Source organism: Gossypium arboreum, chromosome 8, assembly GCF_025698485.1.
Source record: "Gossypium arboreum isolate Shixiya-1 chromosome 8, ASM2569848v2, whole genome shotgun sequence".
In the NCBI taxonomy this organism is placed as follows: Eukaryota; Viridiplantae; Streptophyta; class Magnoliopsida; order Malvales; family Malvaceae; genus Gossypium; species Gossypium arboreum.
This window is the reverse complement of record NC_069077.1, coordinates 85,784,781-85,794,539: the sequence shown is the minus strand read 5'-3', so window position 1 is coordinate 85,794,539 and position 9,759 is coordinate 85,784,781. Positions and strand designations below refer to the sequence as shown.

The following is a 9,759-nucleotide window of genomic DNA, read 5'->3' as shown; positions in this document are numbered from 1 at the left end:
TTTCTCTACCTGCTAGTCGATCTAACATTTTATTCATTAAAGTACGTTGCCTTTGGTCAACTTGCTATAGTCAATATAGATTCTCCTACCCCTGACAATTGTTGTCGAGATTAACTCATTACATTCATTCTCGACAATCATGATTCCCCCTTTATTTGGTACACATTGTACCTGACTTACCTAAGAACTATCTAAGATGGGGTAGATAATTCCCACATCTAACCATTTGATCACCTCCTTCCGTACCACTTCTTTCATGATAGGGTTAAGTCTCATTTTCCCATCAATTCTACCTCGATCATCTTCGTATAAAATAATCTTATGCATATAGAAAGAAGGGCTTATACCTCGTATGTCACCTATGGTCCAACTAATTACCTTTTTAAATTTCTTTAAAACAATAATCAATTGCTCCTCTTAATGTTCTTTCAATTCTGCTGAAACAATCACAGGCAAAGTAGAACTGTTACCTAAATAAATGTATTTTAAATGGGACAGAAGTACCTTTAGTTTAAGCTTAGGCGGTTCCTCGATTGACAAAAGTACCTAAATAAATGTATTTTGAATTGCAGTGGTTGAACATAACTCATCGGATTGGCTTCCATGAAATCTATACATTCATTACCTTTTTCATCTTCCAAGGGTTCAAACCTTAAAGTGTTCTCCAACGTGTCTTCTTCAGAATTACTCTTGCATTCCATAGAAAATAAGGTTTCTAATTCCTCTATTACTGAACATTCCTCTGTAGGATTAAGAAATTTCATGGCCTTCAAAACGTTAAATGTTTCCTTATCGTCTTGAACTTGCATGGTAAGTTCTTCTTTTTTCTTATCTATCAATGTTCTTCCCATGGCTAACAAAGGTCTCCCTAGGATGATCAAAACTTCTTTATCTCCTTCAAAGTCTAACACAATAAATTTAGCAGGAAAAATTAACTTATCAACTCTTACCAAAACATCCTCGATCTCTCCCTCAGGATACACTAACGAACGATCCACAAGTTGAAGTGTCACAGTAGTAGGTCTTACTTCACTAATTCCCAATAGTTTGAAAATAGATTTGGGCATCAAGTTGATGCTTGCTTTAAGGTCGCACAAAACTTTCCAGTAGTAAGATTTTACAATGTTACAAGGTATCATAAAGCTTTTAGGGTCTTTCAGTTTCGAAGGTAGCTTGTTCTGTAAGAACACACTGCACTTTTTCACTAAAGCAGTACTCTCATACTCACAAAGTTGTTTCTTCTTGGACAGAATATCCTTCATAAATTTCACATAGTTGGGCATCTCTTCTAAAGCCTTCACCAACGGAATGTTGATGTGTAATTTTTTTAAAACATACAAGAACTTATTGAAATGTAACTCTTTTTTTTTTTGCTTATTCTGCTAAAGTCTTTGAGGATATAGAACTTTAGGTTGATACAAACAAATTTTCTAAGGAGGTAAATCTGCAAAAAAAGGTGTTAGCTTTTTAGAATTTACTAGGTTAGGGTTTACCTCATCAGATTTTTCAGCATCCAATTTTTTCAGTGTAGGAACTTCAATTGTTGGTTGACTTTAGTCCTTCTCAGTATGCTCATATTCAATCATAACTTCCATAGGTCCTAAAATCTTACCACTTCGTAATGAAGCCAATTTGTAATGCTTCTTACCAGAATTCCTTGGATTTTTTGTATCACTTAACAAGGCTCATTGCTGTCTACTACGAAGCTCAATAGCTAACTAACCTATTTGGTTCTCTAGATTTTTCAATGTTGTTGCTTGACTTTTAATCAAGGCGTCATTTTTCATCATGTACGCCTTCAACAAGTCCTCAAAAATGTTTAATGACTCAGCTTGAGGTGGTTTTAGAGCTTGTTGATTAAACCCTTGAAATTGGTTGGGTGTATATTGAATACGAGTGTTTGGTCCATTCCTTGGTTACTCTAGGAAAAGTTCAGATGATTCCGCCATGATGAATTGTAGAAATTGAACTATGGTCCTTGTCCACTTCTCTTTTGATACTGATTCCTTACATAACAAACAAACTTAGGGTTAAAAGGAAAATTCTTGAAAGAATGACCATCCCTACAGTATATGCAAGAAACAACATCATACTAACTTGATGATTGAGCTGCAAAATTATTCAAACCATTAGTGGTAAACTATTTTAACATTGAGAACATAGAGGATGCCTGGGTAGAAAGTAAAGCCAGTGCGTCCACGTCATGCACTTCAGCTACTCGTCTTATGAAAACTACTCGATTTGTTTGCCATTGTTAATTATTTCTAGTGATCCTTTCATGATCTAGTAAGTCATTATAAGACTTACACAAAACCGCACCATACACAAAAGCATCAACCATTAATCTTGTATGTGCATTGAGACCGTTATAAAATGTCTCCAACTGAATACAATGAAGAACCCCATGATGAGGACACTTACGAATCAAATCTTTGAATCTTTCCCACACCTCGTATAAGGACTCGTCATCCAATTGTTGAAAAGTATTTATCTCATGTTGTAACTTTGCATTCTTGCTCGGTGGAAAATACTTTACCAAAAACCTTTCTGTTGATTCTTGCCTTGTAGCTATTGAACTTGGTGGCAATGAATTCAACCATGCTCGTGATCTATCTTGTAATGAGTACGGAAATAGCTTCAACCTTAATGTATCTTGAGTCAAATCGCTTATCTTAAATGAATCACCCACCTCAATGAATAATCGATGGTGAAGATGTGGATCTTTTGTGGGCATACCACTAAACTGGCCCACTGTTTGGAGCATTTGAAACATCACTAGTTTCAATTCGAATTGGGGTGGCTTGATATCCGACCTCCTAATTCCCAAATTTAATTTATTGAAGAGTGGCACATTGTATTATCTTATGGCACGTTCCCAATCATCAACAATAAGAAATGGGTTGTGCATATGATTGATTCCATTACCTTATCATCATTTTGATTTCCATGGTCCATCTCGACTTGTCTTTGAGCAAATCTTTCACGTCTTCTCTATTTGAATGTCCGTTCAATTTTTAAGTCTGCAAGTAATAGATCAGTGATTCAATCTATGCTCATAAACACATGATAAATAAATCACAAATAAAAAATAAAAAATAAAAAATAAATTAGTAAAGTTAGAAATTAAATGAAAATAAAACTAGAAAAATAATTTTACAATGAAAGGCAACAGTCCTCGACAATGGCGCCAAAAACTTGTAACGTAGTTTGTGCAAGTGTACACAATCGTTCAAGTGATAAGTAAGTAAAATGAGTTATTGTTTCCAAAAGGACTATGTATGTTAATCAATTATTTGTAAAATTATAAATTCACAATTTGGTATAAAAATACAATAATTTGAATGGTGATGTTTAGACTAAGTGAAATTAACTAGATGCAAAGAGTGATCCCTAATGCAATTTTATTCTACATGCAGTTTAACTAAATGTAGGAATGAATGACTTTAGCAACAAAAACAATCAACATTAAATTGGCTAGGATAATTATATTAATCAATTGAATTTACTTTATCATGCTTAACAATGTTCAGAAATACTTCCATGGCAACTCGATCTTTCATGAGTTTGGAAACAAAATTAAGTCCTATCGGATATTTTACTTAGTGAAATATGCATTTTACTGATCATATTAGATTGAGGGTTTCAGAGCATTTATGTGAGGTTACAGGGACTGTAACACCCCAAACCCATCCCAGACGTTATGGTCGGATCCGACGTGTCATATTGAAGTTTTTAAGAAAATCCATGCCTCTTTCAACGTCCTTCTTAGTGTTTTAAAAGATAGTCTTTGCTAAGTTAATAAACTGAATGGAAGCTGTGCACCAGGTAGGTATCCAAAACAGAGGAGGTGAGCCATGAAGGCTGCCTAAGTACCAAGCTCTTGATTGGATCCAATCCTAGACATGCCCACAACCATTGCCACACTTTGGTGCTAGGTTAGGTTTTGAGAAAAACGAGTTGGAATTCATTTAAGTAGATATTTTTGATAAACCGATTAATTGTATCATTGCGTTATTTTGAAAACAATTATCATTTTGGAAACGTGCCCTAGGTTTAACTCATATTGTTATCAGAAAAATATAGGGTATAAAATAAAATAATCCCAGAAAAATAATTAAAATGGCCTTATTACAACCCAAAACCAAATAATAATATTAGTAAGATAAAACTTATAAAGAAATAAATCGGCTACTTATTGCAATTAAAAGAAACAGAAACAGTAGTGTGGCCATCTCCGAGTCCCTCGCAGCTCCAAACCATCTAAGCTTAGGGATTACCTACACAGTTAGAAACGGGGTGAGTTTACGAAAATTCAGTGTATAATCCCAATAACAAACAAACTGTGAAAACACAGTATCAGTACAATCTGGGCCAAAGCCCTATTTAGTCTTGACATATACTGGGCCAAGCCTTTATTGTAAACGGTATGGCCCTTAGGCCCATTTCAATATCACATGTAATGTCAATGGATGTATGCAAGCCCATTTCAATATCACATGAAATACCAATGAATGTATGCAAGCCCATTTGGGGAGACTACTCGACCCACCATCCGCTACTCTCCACCCGTACCAACCAAGCTCTCCATGTGGGGAATAACTCAACCCACCCAACCAAAATCTCCACTGGCAACATAGCTGCTTTATCATATAACTGGAGGCCTAGCCTATTTTAATAATTGGGGCAAAGCCCTTTCGATAAATCAAGGCGAGCCCTTTTCCGTAAACCAAGCAGAGCCCTTTTAGCACTTCCTCCATCAATATAACCCATATCCCATGCAATATGTCATGTACGCAGAATGTCATGCCCATATTTGAATCAAACAATCACAGTCAAGTCACTCATATCACCAACATATATTCACAATCATATCCGTCAACCACACAGTCCAAGTCAGTCACTTGCCCGCAAGGGCAAAACAGTCATTTTTCATATTATAAGGGTATTTTCATAATTTTACCAAATATCAGGGATTTCATTGTTCATTACAATTGTCAATATTTTCGAGTGTTTAAACAATGATCTTTAACCCACTTTATCAAATTCGGGCTTTTGGGCCCAAAACCCCGAATGGGCCCTACGAATGCTAATTTAGCCCACTCAGCCTGCTTAACCAAATTTTACAACAGTACTAACTGTGTTAACATGCAACTTTCCAGTTTCCATTTTCTATCAGTTTTACCCAAATGGGCCCGAAAGCCCATTGGGCCCAATTTCAGCCCATTAAGGCCCAACTTACCATCGTGCACAAAATTGTGCTCTTACCTGCTCCATCGATCCAAACACCGATCATATCGTATCTATCGCATCTTTAAGCAAAGGCAAAATCACAAGTTCCCAAAATGCTGAAATTTTAGCATTTCGGCTTTTATGCGAATATTAATCTAAGCTACTGTGAGGGTTATTACACACCTGTTATGGGTTGAAGTTGAAACGTTTCCAAAATCAATCACCTACGATAACCACCACCTATCACTCAAACTTAACTAATCCAATATAAATATATGTAAATCCTAAGCACATCAGTCATACGGAATATAAGGGCATATTTGTCATTTTACCATACAGGGGTATTACGATCACTTTACCCTACAGGGGCTTTACGGTCTTTTTACCTATTAGGGGTATTTTAGTCATTTCATCCAGCAAGGGTGTTTTGGTAAATCTACAAACCAAGCGTATTTCAGTAATTTTGTAAACCAATGGTATTTCTATAATTTTTAGAAAGTCAAGGGTATTTCTGTAATTTTGTAAATCAGGGTATTTTGGTAATTTTACAAATTGAGGGTATTTCGGTAATTTCACAAACCAGTGGTATTTTGGTTATTTTACAAACTAGGGATATTTTGGTAATTCTACCTTATAGGGGTATTTTAGTAATTTCACAATCGAGGGTAAAACGATAATTTTGTAAATCGAGGGTAAAACAGTAATTCTGTAAATCAAGGGAAAAACAATAATTCTATAAATTGAGGGTACTTTGGTAATTTTACAAGTCGAGGGCATTTTTGTAATTTGTAAACTAAAGTATTCTAAACATGGATAACAATACAAATGGCCCTAAAGCCCATTCTCAGCCCAAATGGGCCCACACGCTCGTGTGGCCCTTTTAGCCCAAATCTAGCAACAAATATGATATTCACCTAGCCTAGTCCAATATTTACTACACAATCAAACAACTTATCCAATTGGGCCTGTAGGCCCATTGGGCCCACAAGACCCCTTTCGGCCCATCGTAGCCCGAAGTAGCCATCCTATAGCTAGAGTAGTGAGAAATACACACCTAATAGGAGACTGGAGTTAATCCACGCTTTGAGCACTCTTAGTCAACGCCCAACCTAAACGAGCACGCCATACGGCGAAAGGGATCATCCAAGAAAGGTACCTTTACTTTCCTCATGGTTCCCTCTATTTAAAGCTAGCTTCGCATCCACTCTTATGTTAGCTTCCCGATGTGGGATCCCTCCAACATCAGAGTTTAAATTCAACACCAACTCTTGCCGCCCCCTGTTAGCAAAATAAATGCTCATTGCTTGCCATGAGATTCGAACCCATGCCTCCCCTCAGATGTTCCACACGCTACTTGCCACTAAGCCACAAGGCTTTTTGTGTCATATTTTATCCCCAATTAATTATAAGGTCTAAAGGCCAAAGCCCAGATTCCCTTAAAAAAACCAAAATAAATTGCAAGAGCCAAGGCTTGAACCCAGGCTCCCATACAACCTTAATGACGCCACAACCACTAGACTACAAGCTTCCTTGTGTCATTTATTTAACACAATAATTTAAAAGCCCTCATCCAAGCATCCAGGTTTTTTTTCTCTTAATACCAAAATTTTTGATAAAGCCCAAGTTTGAACCCAAGATTTCTCTAACACTTCTCAGGGCCATTAACCACCAAAGCATACATTTAATTATGTCACTTCATTGCATAATTAAATACCTATATACAACCTCCTTACGGACCCACACTCAAGGCCCAATACTTCTAGGCCCAAATTCAGGGTGTTATAGGGACATTTACGTTTGCAACAATTTAATCACATAAACCTAAAAACTATGTAAGATAATAGAGCTAAGTGAAGATATTATGAACCTTAACTTAGTCGGGTTTAAGGATCTAAATTGAGCATGCAGTTTTCAATTTTGTGTCTACTAGTTGTCATCTAGTTAGGATCGCTAAGCTAATCTGAATGCACCCAATCACATATGAATGAAATACATCATGATATTAATTGAAAACATGATTGACTGAGGCCCAAAGATATTAAACATGAATATTGAATTAATATAATCATCCTAGCAAATATGATTTAAAATACCATAGCTGATGTCAAATACAATAAACTTAAAGCAAACCTAATTAAAATAAATAACAAGAGGAAAGGTAAACTCTATTCAATTCAGCAGCCTTTTGGATCTATTCTGACTGATGTGCTCCTCTATTCTGATTGACGCTTTTTTTGCTGAAGGTTTCAAGGTGGCCGGCCAAAGAATGCTTTTGGCAAAGCTTATGTTGGCTAAAGGATGGAAAGGGAGATGGTGGCTATGCAAGGGAAAGGAAAAGGGAAATGAGAGAGAATGATGAATGAGAGAATGAATTAGAGATAAGTGTTGAGGGATGTTTTGAGAAGTGAGATTTGTATGGTATTTATAGGTGAAGGTAAGGGGTAGTTTTGCTAAAAACAAAATTTAAACTCCTTTATTTTCTTTCACATATGATCGGGCATAATTCATGGAAAAGGGGATGACTTAGTCTCCTCATTTTGAATTCAAACCAAGTCTATTAATAGCCATAGGGTGGACGGTTTCAATAGTAAAGTTGTTGGGCTAATTTCTGATTATTTTCCAACTATAAAGACCTCCAATTAAATACCCCAATGCTTGCTTTTGGGCAACCATATACTTGTGCTACAATTGGGCTTTAATTACCCCTTGTTGGATGGTTTCCTAGTCCAATAATTAATTAGACATGTCCATCTTTTAGTACATCTTTTACAGGGTCAAATTATCAACCTCATGACCTAGTTTGCATGGTCTTGCCATCCGCATGAACTGATTTGTGCATATGCATATTTCATTCATATTAATCACATGTTTAATGGTCCTCCTACATAGTGAAAAATTACATATTAATAAATTAACATGAAATGATATAAAATATGTACAAAAATCATGTAATTAAGCAAGCGGGCGCATTCCATTATATGTGTGTAAGATAATGGTGGTTTGATATCATATTTCCAAGTTTGTTGGAGTAGGATTTAGATAAGTAAAAAGGTATTGTGAAAAGAGTTCATGCCTAAGGGGTAGTGCACCCTTTTATTTGTAGCACTATGCAAGTTAAGTTACAACGTAAGTTGGTTAGGAACCAACTAGATGTAAATTAGGGTACTCAATTAGGTTTCTCAAAAGTTATAAACCCTTGGAAAAGACCATTCAATAAAGATGTGACACATGTCAGGTTCCACTATGAGAACATAGGTCATAAACATGTATTATGATATGGACTTAAGAAAAAGAAGAGTTTCCTCTTTTCTTTATTCCATTTAAGAAAATAAATATATTGTTGTGATTTCCTTGAAGGTGAGTATACTTCTCTCTTCTTAAGCTAAAACTATGTATTTGAGTTCATTCAGAAGGTTGTTTCATATCCTAGATAAGCATTATAGTCTTACATGTTACCTCTAAAAAAGTAAGTTTGTTTTATGTGATTGAATAGTAAAATGAAGAAATATAGCTTTGCATGGGGATCATCCATGGTTGAGATGATGATATATATTATTTGAATAAGTTTTAATGGTGTTTCTATGTTTTATATGCAGTTGTGGCTGTAGTTACTTGTTGGAAGTTGAATCTAGAGTTCAAGATACTATTTAAGGTGGTCAGGTGAGTCTTGATACTGACTCTTGCATAGGTATTGTTCATACCATGATATCTATGGCATATTGATTGAATGGGATCTTGAAGGATGTAGTATGATATGGATGATTTATGAGTAATGTAGAGTGAATTATGGTTGTATCTAAATGTCTGGACTGTATAATATAAGATGTCTGTTATGTTGGTTGGATATTAGTAGATCTAGATGATTATGCTTAGTTTGTTTCGATGCATGAAGAGTCTATGTCTATTCTCTGCAAAGTTGTCTAAATGGGGTCCATCAAGATTCTAAATATGAACTCTGAAGGAAAAGTCCATGTCCATGGCACCATCTGAAAGGAATTAAAGGATGGTGATTACCCAAGGGGGTTCTCTACGTGTCCCAAGACAATGATGGGCAAACCTCATGTATTGTGAGTTTAGGCAAATCCATGTCATAAACATGATAATAAAGAATAAGCCTTTGTGGCGAATTATGAAAGAGTAAGCCTTGTGGTGAATTATGAAAGAATAAGCCTTTGTGGTGAATTATTAAAGAATAAGCCTTTGTGGCGAATTATGAAAGAATAAGCGTTTGTGGCGAATTATAAAATAATAATCCTTTGTGGAAAATTACGAAAGAATAATCCTTTGTGGCGAACTATGAAAGATTAGCTTTTGTGACGGACTCCGTATGAAGCGATGTGGCGTATCCCACATGACCTTTAATCATGAACAGAAAGACTAGAATAAGCTAGAGTGTTTGATTATTTCAAGGTAAGGACCAAGTAAATTTAAGAAACAATTGAAGATGATAGTTTGAAGAAATAATGATATGGATGAGCTTTCATTTGAAAGAACAAAACTAAATAATGGTTGCGTTTGATAAATTGAAGA

General features: G+C 35.6%; 1 non-coding gene across 1 annotated transcript; it reads left to right on the top strand.

The window, feature by feature from the left end:
• The first annotated feature begins 2,399 nt into the window (after positions 1-2,399).
• LOC128280185 (small nucleolar RNA R71) lies at positions 2,400-2,505 on the top strand. The gene has a single exon (XR_008270365.1). It is a non-coding gene; the product is annotated as a small nucleolar RNA R71 (small nucleolar RNA).
• The last annotated feature ends 7,254 nt before the right edge of the window (positions 2,506-9,759 follow it).